The sequence below is a fragment of the Anolis carolinensis genome, unplaced genomic scaffold (genome assembly GCF_035594765.1).
Source record: "Anolis carolinensis isolate JA03-04 unplaced genomic scaffold, rAnoCar3.1.pri scaffold_8, whole genome shotgun sequence".
Classification (NCBI taxonomy): Eukaryota; Metazoa; Chordata; class Lepidosauria; order Squamata; family Dactyloidae; genus Anolis; species Anolis carolinensis.
Genome location: NW_026943819.1, coordinates 7,725,018 through 7,739,870, shown reverse-complemented (window position 1 = coordinate 7,739,870; position 14,853 = coordinate 7,725,018). Strand labels below are relative to the sequence as shown.

At 40.6% G+C, this 14,853-nt stretch overlaps 1 protein-coding gene across 2 annotated transcripts in view; it reads left to right on the top strand.

Moving 5' to 3' along the window:
- The first annotated feature begins 360 nt into the window (after positions 1-360).
- The window catches only part of phyhip (phytanoyl-CoA 2-hydroxylase interacting protein), a 74,116-nt gene continuing 59,623 nt past the window's right edge, over positions 361-14,853 (top strand). The window contains exon 1 of one of the 2 annotated variants that reach the window (XM_062961046.1): positions 361-763. The gene's annotated coding sequence lies outside the window, so the exon portion shown is untranslated. The remainder of the gene's footprint in view (positions 764-14,853) is intronic. The other variant, XM_008120145.3, reaches the window with a different exon arrangement.

Below are 14,853 nucleotides of genomic sequence, written 5' to 3'. Positions count from 1 at the left end.
GTAGTTGTCATGATCTTGGTTTTGATACAATTCAAATCTTGCAACTTACAGATCCACATATAGATGGCGCCACTCGCGCCGTCACACCCAGAGCTGGACACAACTAGACTTAATACTGGTGAAAACCTTTACCTTTACCTATATACCCCTATTGATGCAGCATGAGAGGGTTTGAATAGATAGCCCTTGGGGGTCTCTTCCAACAAGATGGGGCCTCCTTTGCAGCGGCCCCAGTTCAGAGAGGCAGAGAGAGGCGCAGTTGGGGGACCAGAGGATGCGATTGGCGGCTCACCTGAGCCTCTGGCAACGCGGCGCGCTGATTGGCCAAGACGCGCCGGGATGCAGCGTTCCATCCTTCTCGCGCTCCCTCTCGCTCGGGCTATGCTAATGAAGCCTCTCATGAAGGTCCCTCCCCTCTCTTTGGGGAGCCTCTTGGTTTCGTAGCTTGCCCAAACGCAGGAGGAGAAGGAGAAGGAAGGAAGAGGGGAAAGCAGAAGAAGGAAAAGAAGAAGAGGAGGAGAGAGAGAGAAGGAGGGAGGGAGAGCTCTTTCGCTCCCGTCCTTTGCATTCCCCTTGGCATGGGAAGCAGCGGACGGATCTAGCTGCCAAGTTTCTGGGTCTTTTTGGAGGGGAGAACATCTCTCTCCTGTTTGTTTATTTCTCTCCTTCTTCCAACTCGCTCTGCTTCTCTGTCGAGGCTCGATCCCGATACAACCGCCACCACGTTAACTTCCCAGAGATCCGGGGCCTCCTGTGGAGCCAGGTAATTACTGCTATTATTATTATTATTATTATTATTATTATTATTATTATTATTATTTTATTACGACACAGCAAACAAGATAGATATGCTGGATTTCGTTTCACAAAATCACAAGTCGAACACTTCCCAAGTGTCTAGGACTGTGTGATGTATATAATAATAATAATAATTTATTATTATTATTATATTTATATGCCACTCTACATTTATTTTATTATTATTCCAATCTTCTATTATTATTATTATTATTATTATTATTATTATTATTATGCCACTCTTCATTTATTTTTATTATTATTATTCCAATCTTCATTTATTATTATTATTTTATTACGACACAGCAAACAAGATAGATATGCTGGATTTCGTATCACAAAATCACAAGTCGAACACTTCCCAAGTGTCTAGGACTGTGTGATGTATATAATAATAATAATAATTTATTGTTATTATTATATTTATATGCCACTCTACATTTATTTTTATTATTATTCCAATCTTCTATTATTATTATTATTATTATTATTATTATTATTATTATTATTATTATTATGCCACTCTTCATTTATTTTTATTATTATTCCAATCTTCATTATTTATTATTATTATTATTATGCCACTCTTCATTTATTATTATTATTCCAATCTTCATTTATTATTATTATTTTATTATGACACAGCAAACAAGGTAGATATGCTGGATTTCGTATCACAAAATCACAAGTCGAACACTTCCCAAGTGTCTAGGACTGTGTGATGTATTTTCGGATGATGCGTGCAGATCCCAGTAGGGTGGCCTTTTGCAGTTGGCAGATCGTGATTTTGTCAATGTCTATTGTTTCCAAATGCCGGCTGAGATCTTTTGGCACGGTACCCAGTGTGCCCATCACCACCGGGACCACCTGCACTGGTTTCTGCCAGTGTCTTTGAAGTTCAATCTTGAGGTCCTGATAGCGGCTGAGTTTTTCCTGTTTGTTATTATTATTATTGTTATTATTATTATTATTATTATTATTATTATGCCACTCTTCATTTATAATAATAATAATAATAATATTTATGTGCCACTCATTTATTATTATTATTATTCCAATCTTCATTTATTATTATTATACCACTCTTTCTTATTATTATTATTATTATTATTATTATTATGTCACTCCTCATTTATTATTATTATTATGCCACTTTTCATTTATTATTACTATTATTATATTTATATGCCACTCTTCATTCATTATGATGATGATGATTATTACTATGCCACTCTTCATTTATTATTATGATTATTATTATGCCACTCTTCATTTACTATTATTATGCCACTTCATTTTATTATTATTATTATATTTATATGCGACTCTTCATTTATTATTATTATTATGCCACTTTTCATTTATTATCATTTTTATTATTATTATGCCACTCTTCATTTATTATTACTATTATTGTTGTTGTTATGCCACTCTTCATTTATTATTATTATTAATAATAATAATAATATAATAATTGTTGCATGGATTTAAATACTTTATTGTTTTAATGGTACGATTATTTTAATTGTACTGTGTTTTTTAAGGCATTGCCTATATTGTGAAGCTGCCTTAAATCCCCTCTGGGGTTGAGAAAGGCGGGATAATAGAGCCGTAAATAATAAAATAATAAGATAATAAGATGAATAATAAAATGACAAAGAAAGAGACTATGGTTCGATCAACTTGCCCTCCTTTTCCTTCTACCCCGAAGCTTGGTGCTTTCGAGATAACCTTGAATGGAGTTGAAATAGAAAACTTGGGTGCATCTCTACTCGGTAGAGTTAAGGCACTTTGACAGCCTTGGCTCAATGCTAGGGGATCGTGGGGAGTTGTAGTTTTCCAAGGTCTCAAGGCTAGTGCCTCATCAAACCACGACTCCACAATCCCATAGCATTGAGCCATGGCAAGTGAAATGGTGTCAAATTGCATTATTGGGGAGAGTTGTAGTTTCAAAGGTCTTAATATGCCGAAGAGGGTTGGTGCCGCATGAAAAGACCACTCCACAATCCCATAGCACTGAGCCATAGCAAGTGAAGTGGTGTCAAACTACATTAATTATGCAGAGTTGTAGTTTTCCAAGGTCTTAATATGCCGAAGAGGGCTGGTGCCGCATCAAACGGACCACTCCACGATCCCATAGCAGTGAGCCATAGCAAGTGAAGTGGTGTCAAACTACATTACTTGTGCGGAGTTGTAGTTTTCCAAGGTCTTAATATGCCGAAGAGGGCTGTTGCCGCATGAAAAGACCACTCCACAATCCCATAGCAGTGACCCATTGCAAGTGAAATGGTGTCAAATTGCATTAATTGTGTGGAGTTGTAGTTTCCAAGGTCTCAATATGCTGAAGAGGGTTGGTGCCGCATCAAATGACCACTCCATGATCCCATAGCAGTGAGCCATTGCAAGTGAAATGGTGTCAAATTGCATTAATTGTGTGGAGTTGTAGTTTCCAAGGTCTTAATATGCCGAAGAGGGTTGGTGCCGCATCAAATGACCACTCCATGATCCCATAGCAGTGAGCCATTGCAAGTGAAATGGTGTCAAATTGCATTAATTGTGTGGAGTTGTAGTTTCCAAGGTCTTAATATGCTGAAGAGGGTTGGTGCCGCATCAAATGACCACTCCACAATCCCATAGCAGTGAGCCATAGCAAGTGAAGTGGTGTCAAACTACATTACTTGTGCGGAGTTGTAGTTTTCCAAGGTCTTAATATGCCGAAGAGGGCTGGTGCCGCATCAAATGACCACTCCATGATCCCATAGCAGTGACCCATTGCAAGTGAAATGGTGTCAAATTGCATTAATTGTGTGGAGTTGTAGTTTTCCAAGGTCTTAATATGCCGAAGAGGGCTGGTGCCGCATCAAATGACCACTCCATGATCCCATAGCAGTGAGCCATGGCAAGTGAAATGGTGTCAAATTGCATTATTGGGGGGAGTTGTAGTTTTCCAAGGTCTTAATATGCCGAAGAAGACTGGTGCCACATCAAACGACCACTCCACAACCCTATAGCAGTGAGCCATAGCAAGTGAAGTGGTGTCAAACTACATTAATTATGCAGAGTTGTAGTTTTCCAAGGTCTTAATATGCCAAAGAAGGCTGGTGCCGCATGAAAAGACCACTCCACGATCCCATAGCAGTGAGCCATAGCAAGTGAAGTGGTGTCAAATTGCATTATTGGGGGGAGTTGTAGTTTTCCAAGGACTTAATATGCTGAAGAGGGCTGGTGCTGCACACTCCGTGATCCTATAGCACTGAGCCATAGCAAGCCGTGGCAAGTGGAGTGGTGTCAAATTGTAAAGCTGGCTTTTTATGGATGACCTTGTCCAATATCTGAGCCGTAACCTCCTCTGCAGGGATGTTGTGTGGGTGGGTGAAGAAGAGCTGGATCCTGTGATGCTGCTTTGGAGAATTTAAAGGACAGTATATAAATCAGGCATGGGTCAACTAGGTGCCGGAACTGTCCGTCTGAATGCCACTGTCCCCAAAGGAATGACCTTCCTTGCCTTTCTGCAGTTTTTTGGATGATGGGAGGGGTGGTATGTGAATGCCAACAGTGCCTGCCAGGTTCTTACAAAACAGGGATAGAACAAAGGCTTTCTAGAGCAAAGGGATTAGCGAAAGAACGGGAGGGTAGGAGAGTCAAACTGGAAACATAAATGCTGTCTATAAATAAATTGGATTTGTTGCGATCCATAGATCCAAGGGCTATCCAGTCCAACCCCATTCTGCCAGGCAGGGATACACAATCAAACCACTCCCGGCAAATGGCCGTTTAGCCTCTGCTTAAAGACCTTTGGAGAAGGAAATTCCACTGCAGCCTAGACCCCTTCTACACTGCCATATAATCCATCAAATTATCAAATCATATAGTCCGCATTATCTGCTTTGAACTGGATTATATGAGTCTACACTGCCATATAATGCAGTCCAAAGTAGATACAGTAGAATCTCACTTATCCAAGCTAAATGGGCCGGCAGAACATTACATTCATATAGTTTTCAGGTGGTTCAATGTGCCCACTGTTAAGTTTCATGCGCAAAAACGTTAAAAATATTATATTCAAATTGCTTTCTGATGTCTCAGTGTGTCTAATGTTAAGTTTCATGCACAAAAACGTTAAAAATATTATATCCAAATTGCTTTCTGGTGGCTCAATGTGTCCAATGTTAGGTTTCATGCAGAACATTGTTAAAACATTACATTCATATAGCTTTCAGGTGGTTCAATATGCCCACTGTTAAGTTTCATGCGCAAAAACGTTAAAAATATTATATTCAAATTGCTTTCTGATGTCTCAGTGTGTCTAATGTTAAGTTTCATGCACAAAAACGTTAAAAATATTATAACCAAATTGCTTTCTGGTGGCTCAGTGTGTCTAATGTTAAGTTTCATGCAGAATATTGTTAAAACATTACATTCATATAGCTTTCAGGTGGTTCAATGTGCCCACTGTTAAGTTTCATGTGCAAAAACGTTAAAAATATTACAGTGGAGTCTCACTTATCCAAGCTAAACGGGCCGGCAGAGCCTTGGATAAGCAAATATCTTGGATAATAAGGAGGGATTAAGGAAAAGCCTATTAAACATCAAATTAGGTTATGATTTTACAAATTAAGCACCAAAACATCATGTTATACAACAAATGGTACAGAAAAAGTAGTTCAATACGCAGTAATGGATATAGTTTTTGGCATATTCCAATCCATCACACAACTGTACACACCGGTATGGGCAGAGATTTGTGGTGGTTGACAAAAGTGTGCGAATGTGTGTGTGCACTTCTCTGCACAAAGGCAACGTGGGTGTCACAGTGAGAACCTGAACCCACATTCCTGCGCATGCAGTCAGAGCAATGTGCAAGAACTCCTGACGTATGTGTTTTGTAGTTCTTTTGAGCCGGTGTGTATTTCTGTGCCAAGAATTGAGACGTACTGGTATGTACATTCACAGATTTGGTGTTGCATTGTGGTTAGAGTGTTGAAGGAAGATTTGACAGATCTGCATTCAAATCCTCAGTGAGGATTGACAGTTACTCCTTGTCTTAGTTGAACTACTTCACAAGGTAAAAGTTGTGAAGGTAAAAATGCAATGTGGAACCAGATACATCACTCCAAAGGTAATTGAAGGAAAGTTTTGGAATTACAGTAGAATTATATCCAACATAAACGAGCTGGCAGAACGTTGGATAAGTGAAAATGTTGGATCATAAGGAAGGATTAAGGAAAAGACTATTAAACATCAAATTACGTTATGATTTTACAAACCCAAGTCCCCTCGGTTGAGAAGGGCGGGGTATAAATGTTGTAAATAAATAAAAATAAATAAATTAAGCACCAAAACATCATGTTTTACAACAAATCGACAGAAAAAAGCAGTTCAATACACGGTAACGTTATGTAGTAATTACAGTAGACTCTCACTTATCCCAACATTCGCTTATCCAACATTCTGGATTATCCAAGGCAGTTTGCCTCTCGCCCCGATCCACAGCTCTTTCTCTAGGCAGCAAGGATTGAACTTTTTATGGATTTAATTTCCGACAATGTTGCTACTGTAAATTCATTTAATACAATTCTATCTTTATTTGTAGTCAATTTGCTAGTAGCCAATGTTTTTTTAGTCAATGCTTTCAATATATTACGAGGTTTTGGTGCTAAATTCATAAATACAGTAACTACTACATAATGTTACCGTGTATTGAACTGCTTTTTCTGTCCATTTGTAGTAAAACATGATGTTTTTGGTGCTTAATTGGTAAAATCATAACATTTAATAGGTTTTTCCATAATCCCTCCTTATTATCTAGTGTTTTCGCTTATCCAACGTTCTGCCGGCCCGTTTATGTTGGATAAGTGAGACTCTACTGTACTGTTTTTACGAATGTAGCACCAAAATATCGCAATGCATTGAAAACATTGACTACAAAAGCATTGATTTCTAAAAAATTGACTAGAAATAGACATAGAATTGCATAAGATGAACTTACAGTAACAACATAGTCGGAAGTTAAATCTGTAAAAAGTTCAGTCCTGTAAAAAAATTGGTACAGTAGAGTCTCACTTATCCAACGTTCTGGATTATCCAACGCATTTTTGTAGTCAATGTTTTCAATACATCGTGATATTTTGGTGCTAAATTCGTAAATACAGTAATTACTACGTAGCATTACTTCGTATTGAACTACTTTTTCTTTCAAATTTGTTGTCTAACATGATGTTTTGGTGCTTAATTTGTAAAATCATAATTTGATGTTTAATAGGCTTTCCTTAATCTCTCCTTATTATCCAACATATTTGCTTATCCAACGTTCTGACGGCCTGTTTACGTTGGATAAGCGAGACTCTACTGAAATCCTTGCCTTCCTAGAGAAACAGCTGTGGATCTGGGCGGGAGGCAGACTGTGTTGGATAATACAGAGCGTTGGTTTAGTGAAGGTTGGATAAACGAGACTCTACTGTAAATATAAGATCCAGTGGAGTGGATTGAATGTTGGACAATGGGACAATGTTGGATTAAGACCCTGGGTTCGAATCCATGCTTGGCCGAGAAAAACTACTGGATGATTCTGGCCAAGTATCACTCTCTCAGCCTCAAAAGAAGGCAATGGCAAAACCCTTCTGAACAAACATTTCCAAGAAAATTCTGCGATAGACTCATCTCTGGACTTCTATAAATTGGAAACAACTTGAAGGCACATAGCAATGATGGCAAAATGAAAAGAAAGTGTTTGCGTATCAGGAAGGGGTGAGATATGTTCATTTGGGATATGAGTGACGGCATACATCAAACAATTGAATATTGATGTGTAAAGTGGTATAAATTAGGTGCAGCAGAATGAAGAATTCTGTTCACTAAATATGCTGGCGCTCATTTAGATCTTTACAAGGTTCTGATGTTTGCACATCAGGGATGAATCGTCTTGTTGATACATACAGAATTGCATGTGACTTGAAGCAAATGTATGGGAATGTGCTCATGACTCCTAACTGTCAAGAGGTACATGTTCTGCTGGGAGTGGCTGCGGGAAGCAATGCGTGCCGACTATATATATGGTATATCCTTTTAGAGCGGTGATTGCAAGAGGGTGTCAAAGTGTGGGTGCTTGCGTACAGCTCTGGGCATGTACATGTGTGTGCATGGAACTGCAAGGATGTGCTCGAATTGGTGCAACAAAGCTGGGATATGTCTCCATTCATTTGGTGGCAAAGGAGTCATAGAGTCTAAAGACACATCAAGTGCCATCCAGTCCACCCGCATTGTTGTTGTTGTTGTTGTTGTTGTTGTTGAAGGCTTTCATGGCCGGAATCACTGGGTTGCTGTGAGTTTTCCAGGATGTATTGTCATGTTCCAGAAGCATTCTCTCCTGACATTTCACCCACATCTGTGGCAGGCATCCTCAATAATTATAATGGTGATGATGATGATGATGATGCCCTGCTTTTTCTCTCCACAAGGAGACTCAAATACAGTAGAGTCCCACTTATCCAACACAAACGGGCCGGCAGAACGTTGGGTAAGTGAATATGTTGGATAATAAGGAGGGATTAAGGAAAAGCCTATTAAAAATCAAATTAGATTATGATTTTACAAATTAAGCACCAAAACATCATGTTATACAAAAATGCGTTGGATAATCCAGAACGTTGGATAAATTACATTAAAAGCATTTCAGTACAATTTTACATCTGCAAATATATAAACATTAAAACAGAATTAAATGTCACGTGCATTAAAAATTCAGTTAAAATCAGTTCATACATATTCAAACTTCCTGCCAGGCAGGAAGACACAACCCAAGCCCTCCTGACAGATGATCATCCAGCCTCTGCTTATTTTCAGGACATTCTTCCTAGTGTTTTGTTGGAATCACTGTACTTGCCATTTCAATCCATTTCTCCATTGGGTTCTATGTTCTGAAGCAGCAGCAAACAATAATGCAATATCCTTTCAAATATTTAAATATTTGAATACTTAAATCTAGCTAGCAGTATTTTAAAAACTCTAAAATCAGGATAGTAAATAAAGAACAACACTCAGAAAACAGAGGAATTCCAGACAGGAAACAATCAGAGCCAGCTAACACCCTGCAACAAAGCCAGACAGGAAGCAGCCAGGCTTTGAAGCTGCAAGGCCATTCAGTGCTAATCAAGATGGCCAATTGTAACATTCACATTTGCCTCCAACAGACAAGAGTTATTTCTCCCACCCTGGACATTCCACAAATATACAAACCCCACTTGCCTAGTTTCCAACAGACCTCACAACCTCTGAGGATGCCTGCCATAGATGTGGGTGAAACGTCAGGAGAGAATACTTCTGGAACATGGCCATACAGCCCGGAAAACATACAACAGCCCTGTGATCCTGGCCATGAAAGCCTTCGACAACACATCAGGAGAAAATGCTTCTGAAACATGGCCATACAGCCTGGAAAACTCACAGCAACCCAGGGATTCTGGCCATGAAAGCCTTCGACAACACGTTTAAATATGCTGTCATCATATACCCTCTCAGCTCATCTTCTCAGAGCTAAATATATCTAACTCCCTAAGCAATTGCTCATTGGACTTTATATCATTTTGGTATGGACACATACCGTCTTGTCCATATCCTTCTTGAATTGCTTTGCTCAGAACTGGACACAGTGTTATTCCAAGTGAAGTCTGACGAAAGCAGAATAGAGTGGGATAATAATAATAATAATAATAATAATAATAATAATAATAATAATAATAATTTTTCCTTATCTCCCCGAGAGGACTATGACTTCCCTCAATCTAGACACTATACTCCTATTGATGCAGCCTAGAATCACGTTGGCCTTTTTTGCTGCTGCATCACACTCTTGACTCTCATTAGGTGTCCTCCATCCTATATCTCTGCTTTTTATTGTTATTGACGAAGTGTCAGATGTGCTTGGGATAAAGGAGACCAACTTACATGTGTATAACCAAAATCAATGTGAGCCAAATGGGAATTTGGAAATGCAGATGGATCGTAGGGCCAAAAATCATGGGCTACACTAGATGAATGGTTGGTGCATAGACCTTTTCTTTGCAATTGGAACAGCACAGGACAATTACTGAATATACTCGAGTATAAGCCTAGTTTTTCAGCCCTTTTATAGGACTAAAAAAAACTTCCTCAGCTTATACTTGGGTGAGGGTCAGGTCAGCTTATACTCAAGTATATATGGTATATTTATTATTTTTCTCTATTATTATTGGTATTGTTACATTTATTATTTTACTCTATTAATTATTATTATTACATTTATTATTTTAATCTATTATTGTTGTTACTTTTACATGTATTTTACTCTATTTTATTATTAATACATTTATGATTTTACTCTATTATTACATTTATTATTTTAGGCATTTATTATTATTATTACATTTATTATTTCACTCTATTATGATTAAAAGGACACATAAGCACATTTACATTGAAGAAGATAGAAATAATGATTTAATCAGAGTTGAACAGTCATATCTTAAATTACAATTTGATGTAAAGATTCAAAAACATTTAAACATAGGCCCGGGCTGTGGCGCAGGCTGGAGAGCAAGCCAGCTGCAACCAGCTGCAATGAATCACTCTGACCAGGAGGTCATGAGTTCGAGGCCCGCTCGGAGCCTATGTTTGTCTTGTCTTTGTTCTATGTTAAAAGGCATTGAATGTTTGCCTATATGTGTAATGTGATCCGCCCTGAGTCCCTGCCCTGAGTATATAAATACTATAAATAATAAATAATAAATAACTACTGATGCCTCAATTAATGTAATTTTATTGGTATCTCAGCTTATACTGGAGTCAGTGTTTTCCCAGTTTTTTTGTGGTAAAATTAGGTGCCTTGGCTTATATTCGGGTCGGCTTATACTCGAGTATATACGGTAGTTGAAAATACTGGTACTTGCCATTCCATAGTCTTTTTGTCTATCCATGTTTGCTCAGCATCAGCTACACAAGGGTGAATTGCATGACAAATGTCACATTAAATTTGATTCTGAGATCTATTTGGATGCATGGGCAATGTGAAGGGAGATTTGGTATCTTCTGCGTTGTATCTGAAAGTTCAATTTTGATTATGTTCAAGATTTGTTCAGGGTGTTTGAAGAGCTTTTGCTGGGATTACCATGTGTATATATATATATACATATATATGTAAACAGACCACTCCATGATAGCAGTTGCAATATTATCAACATTGTACCAAGTCGCCCTTTTACATTTTTTTTACTAGGAAACCTGCTTTGCAAATGTTTGAGGATGTCAGCTCAAGTGTAAAGATGATGTTTGGTCACCACTGGTTCGTAAAATGTATTGCGTTGGTTGTTACCATGGATGCTTATTATAGCCTTACTTTTTCTTCCACAAGATTATGCACCAAATTTGGTAGGTCTCTGCTCAAGCATGTGGATTAATAATATAGTGTAACAGAAAAACAAAACAATTCAATTACAGTATGGATTTTCTGTATACCTTCTTTCTCCGCCTTTTTCCTGTTTTCTCCTTATTTCTCCTTGTATGCTCCCTCCGTCTTCTCAGTTTTGGACACATTACTTTTTTAGACTATGCTTCCATAATGCTTCAACCTACATAGTCAGATTCTGGGAACTGTACTACAAACAATAAAAACAAATACAAGACTAAGCAAGAGCACAACATCTCCAGGCTGTTCCTTTCATTCATCCGCCCCCACATCTATAAACACATATTATGTGGTACACATTCATTGGCACACATCCTCTAGGGCGGTGGTTCTCAACCTGGGGTCCCCAGATGTTTTTGACCTTCAACTCCCAGAAATCCTAACAGCTGGTAAACTGGGTGGGATTTCTGAGTGTTGTAGGCCAAAAACATCTGGGGACCCCAGGTTGAGAACCACTGCTCTAGTGCTATTTTTGTACCTCCTAGAATGTCCGTTTTGTTATTTGCTCCAAAGTGTCCCCATTCCACTCTACAGTATGTGGAAAAGTTTCTAGGGGTTGTAGTTTCACAAGGTCCTTATTAGGGTTGTGCTCTCAGGATAAACCATGACCTGTTCCATGACTCAATTCTTTTTTGAGAGCCTCCCAAAATCAGGAGCGCAGATAACCATTTTTGCTCTAGGGTGCTGAAAGATTCGTTTTCTATCGGGCTCCCTAGGCTCTCCTTCCCGTCATAGGAATTTATTCTGTTTCTACTCTAGAGGAGAGGTGCTCAGCTGCAGGCACTGGTGTGCACCTTAAGGAGGCTTTGTACTTTTTTCTCTACTCTAGAGGAGAGGCGCTCACCACACACCATACACATTCTCCAAGGCAAGGAGGCAAGTTCTGTTTCTTACTCTAGAGGAGGCGCTTGGCTGCAGGCAGGCTACACGCCACGCAAACACTCTCCAAGACAAGGAGGCAAGTTCTGTTTCTTACTCTAGAGGAGGTGCTTGGCTACAGGCAGGCTATACGCCACACACTCTCCAAGGCAAGGAGACAAGTTCTATTTCTTACTTTAGAAGAGCTGCTTGGCTGCAGGCAGGCTGCATGCCATAGACACACTCTCCAAAGCAAGGAGACAAGTTCTGTTTCTTACTCTGAAGGAGGTGCTCGGCTGCAGGCAGGCTGCACGCCACATACACTCTCCAAGGCAAGGAGACAAGTTCTGTTTCTTACTCTGGAGGAGGTGCTCAGCTGCAGGCAGGGTGCACGCCACACACACTCTCCAAGGCAAGGAGACAAGTTCTGTTTCTTACTCTGGAAGAGGTGCTCGGCTGCAGGCAGGCTGCATGCCACATACACTCTCCAAGGCAAGGAGACAAGTTCTGTTTCTTACTCTGGAGGAGGTGCTCAGCTGCAGGCAGGGTGCACGCCACACACACTCTCCAAGGCAAGGAGACAAGTTCTGTTTCTTACTCTGAAGGAGGTGCTCGGCTGCAGGCAGGCTGCACGCCACATACACTCTCCAAGGCAAGGAGACAAGTTCTGTTTCTTACTCTGGAGGAGGTGCTCAGCTGCAGGCAGGGTGCACGCCACACACACTCTCCAAGGCAAGGAGACAAGTTCTGTTTCTTACTCTGGAGGAGGTGCTCGGCTGCAGGCAGGCTGCATGCCACACACACTCTCCAAGGCAAGGAGACAAGTTCTGTTTCTTACTCTGGAGGAGGTGCTCAGCTGCAGGCAGGGTGCACGCCACACACACTCTCCAAGGCAAGGAAACAAGTTCTGTTTCTTACTCTGGAGGAGGTGCTCGGCTGCAGGCAGGCTGCATGCCACATACACTCTCCAAGGCAAGGAGACAAGTTCTGTTTCTTACTCTGGAGGAGGTGCTCAGCTGCAGGCAGGCTGCACGCCACACACACTCTCCAAGGCAAGGAAACAAGTTCTCTTTCTTACTCTGGAGGAGGTGCTCGGCTGCAGGCAGGCTGTACGCCACACACACACTCTCCAAGGCAAGGGGGAAAGTTCTGTTTCTTACTCTGGAGGAGGTGCTCAGCTGCAGGCAGGCTGCATGCCACATTCACTCTCCAAGGCAAGGAGGCTGCTCATGAAAAGCAGATGAGCTGGGATCAGCTCCTGCTTGCTTTCATGTCGAGCCGATTTTCATGCAGGGAGGGAGCTTCACGTTATGTGCTCCCGAAGGAACGAAAGTAATGAAATGGAACAAAGGAAAATGGGTTCCATGCACAACTCTTATCCTTATCCTTCTCCACCAGAAAGTGTTGGTGCTTTATCAAACTACAACTCCCAGGATTCCAAAACAGTGAGCCATGGCAGTTAATGTGTGTCAAACTGCAGTGTAGAACCACAATTTTTGCATCCCTCCTAAAGAAAACATATCACTATTTTGCCCCAAATGTCTTGTAGACGGCATCAGGTGCGTTCCAACCCTTTTCACCAAATATTCAGTGCTTTCCAAGCTCTGGAAGAAGCCCCCAGACATCATCCACACGGGTGGAAATCTCTCAAGGGACACCACAGGAAGGGACTTCCAACACCTTCTCCTTGGGATTGGAGAATGTGGGGGGCGGCTGGGGAGGCATCCATAACCATGGCAGCTGGAGACACAAGTGTTCTTCCATGTGCCATAACAGAGAACAAGGAGGCATCACCGGAGAAGTGGGGAGCATTATCTCGAGAAAGGAGGAAAGAGGCAGAAGGGCTGGTGTGAGTGGGCGCACTTCCACGTGGCAGAGAGGGGTGCCAGGGATTGCAAACATGTGCCGGGATGTGAAGCATGAGGCTCTGTTTGCTTCTGTATGGAAACGAGGAGGGTTTTCATTGCAACGATCTCGTGCTTCTACTTTCTTGCCAACCTGGTCCTGCCACAGATCGCACAATTCTCGTTTAGCTATGGGAGACCATAGCTAACCGAGTGTCCCGCAATTCTGCCCCAATAAATGAAATGTTCCTTCAGTTTCCAAATTTCTAGCATTATTTATTTTAAAAGGTAAAGGTTTTCTTTCCCCTGACGTTAAGTGCAGTCGTGACCGACTCTGGGGGTTGGTGCTCATCTCCATTTCTAAGCCGAAGAGCCGGCATTGTCCGTAGACACCTCCAAGGTCATGTGGCCACTGGCATGACTTACCTTTCCGCCGGAGCGGTACCTATTGATCTACTCACATTGGCATGTTTTCGAACTGCTAGGTTGGCAGAAGCTGGAGTTAACAGTGGGTGCTCACTCCACTCCCGGGATTTGAACCTGGGACCTTTCAGTCTGCAAGTTCAGCCGCTCAGCGCTTTAACACACTGTGCCACCATTTATATCCCACCCTTCTCACCCCGAAGGGGACTCAGAGTGGCTTACAAATTAAATTGACATACAATATTATATTATTAGCATAGCACAATACTGGCAGTAAATTACTATATTGTACTATATCAATATATTGTAATATTATTAATATTACATGTAATATATAGTATATAATTAACATTATTATATTGTATTATTAGTATTATATTGTATTAAGGTAAAGGTAAAGGTTTCCCCTGACGTTAAGTCCAGTCATGTCTGACTCTGGGGGTTGGTACTCATCTCCATTTCTAAGCCCAAGAGCTGGCATTGTCCGTAGAC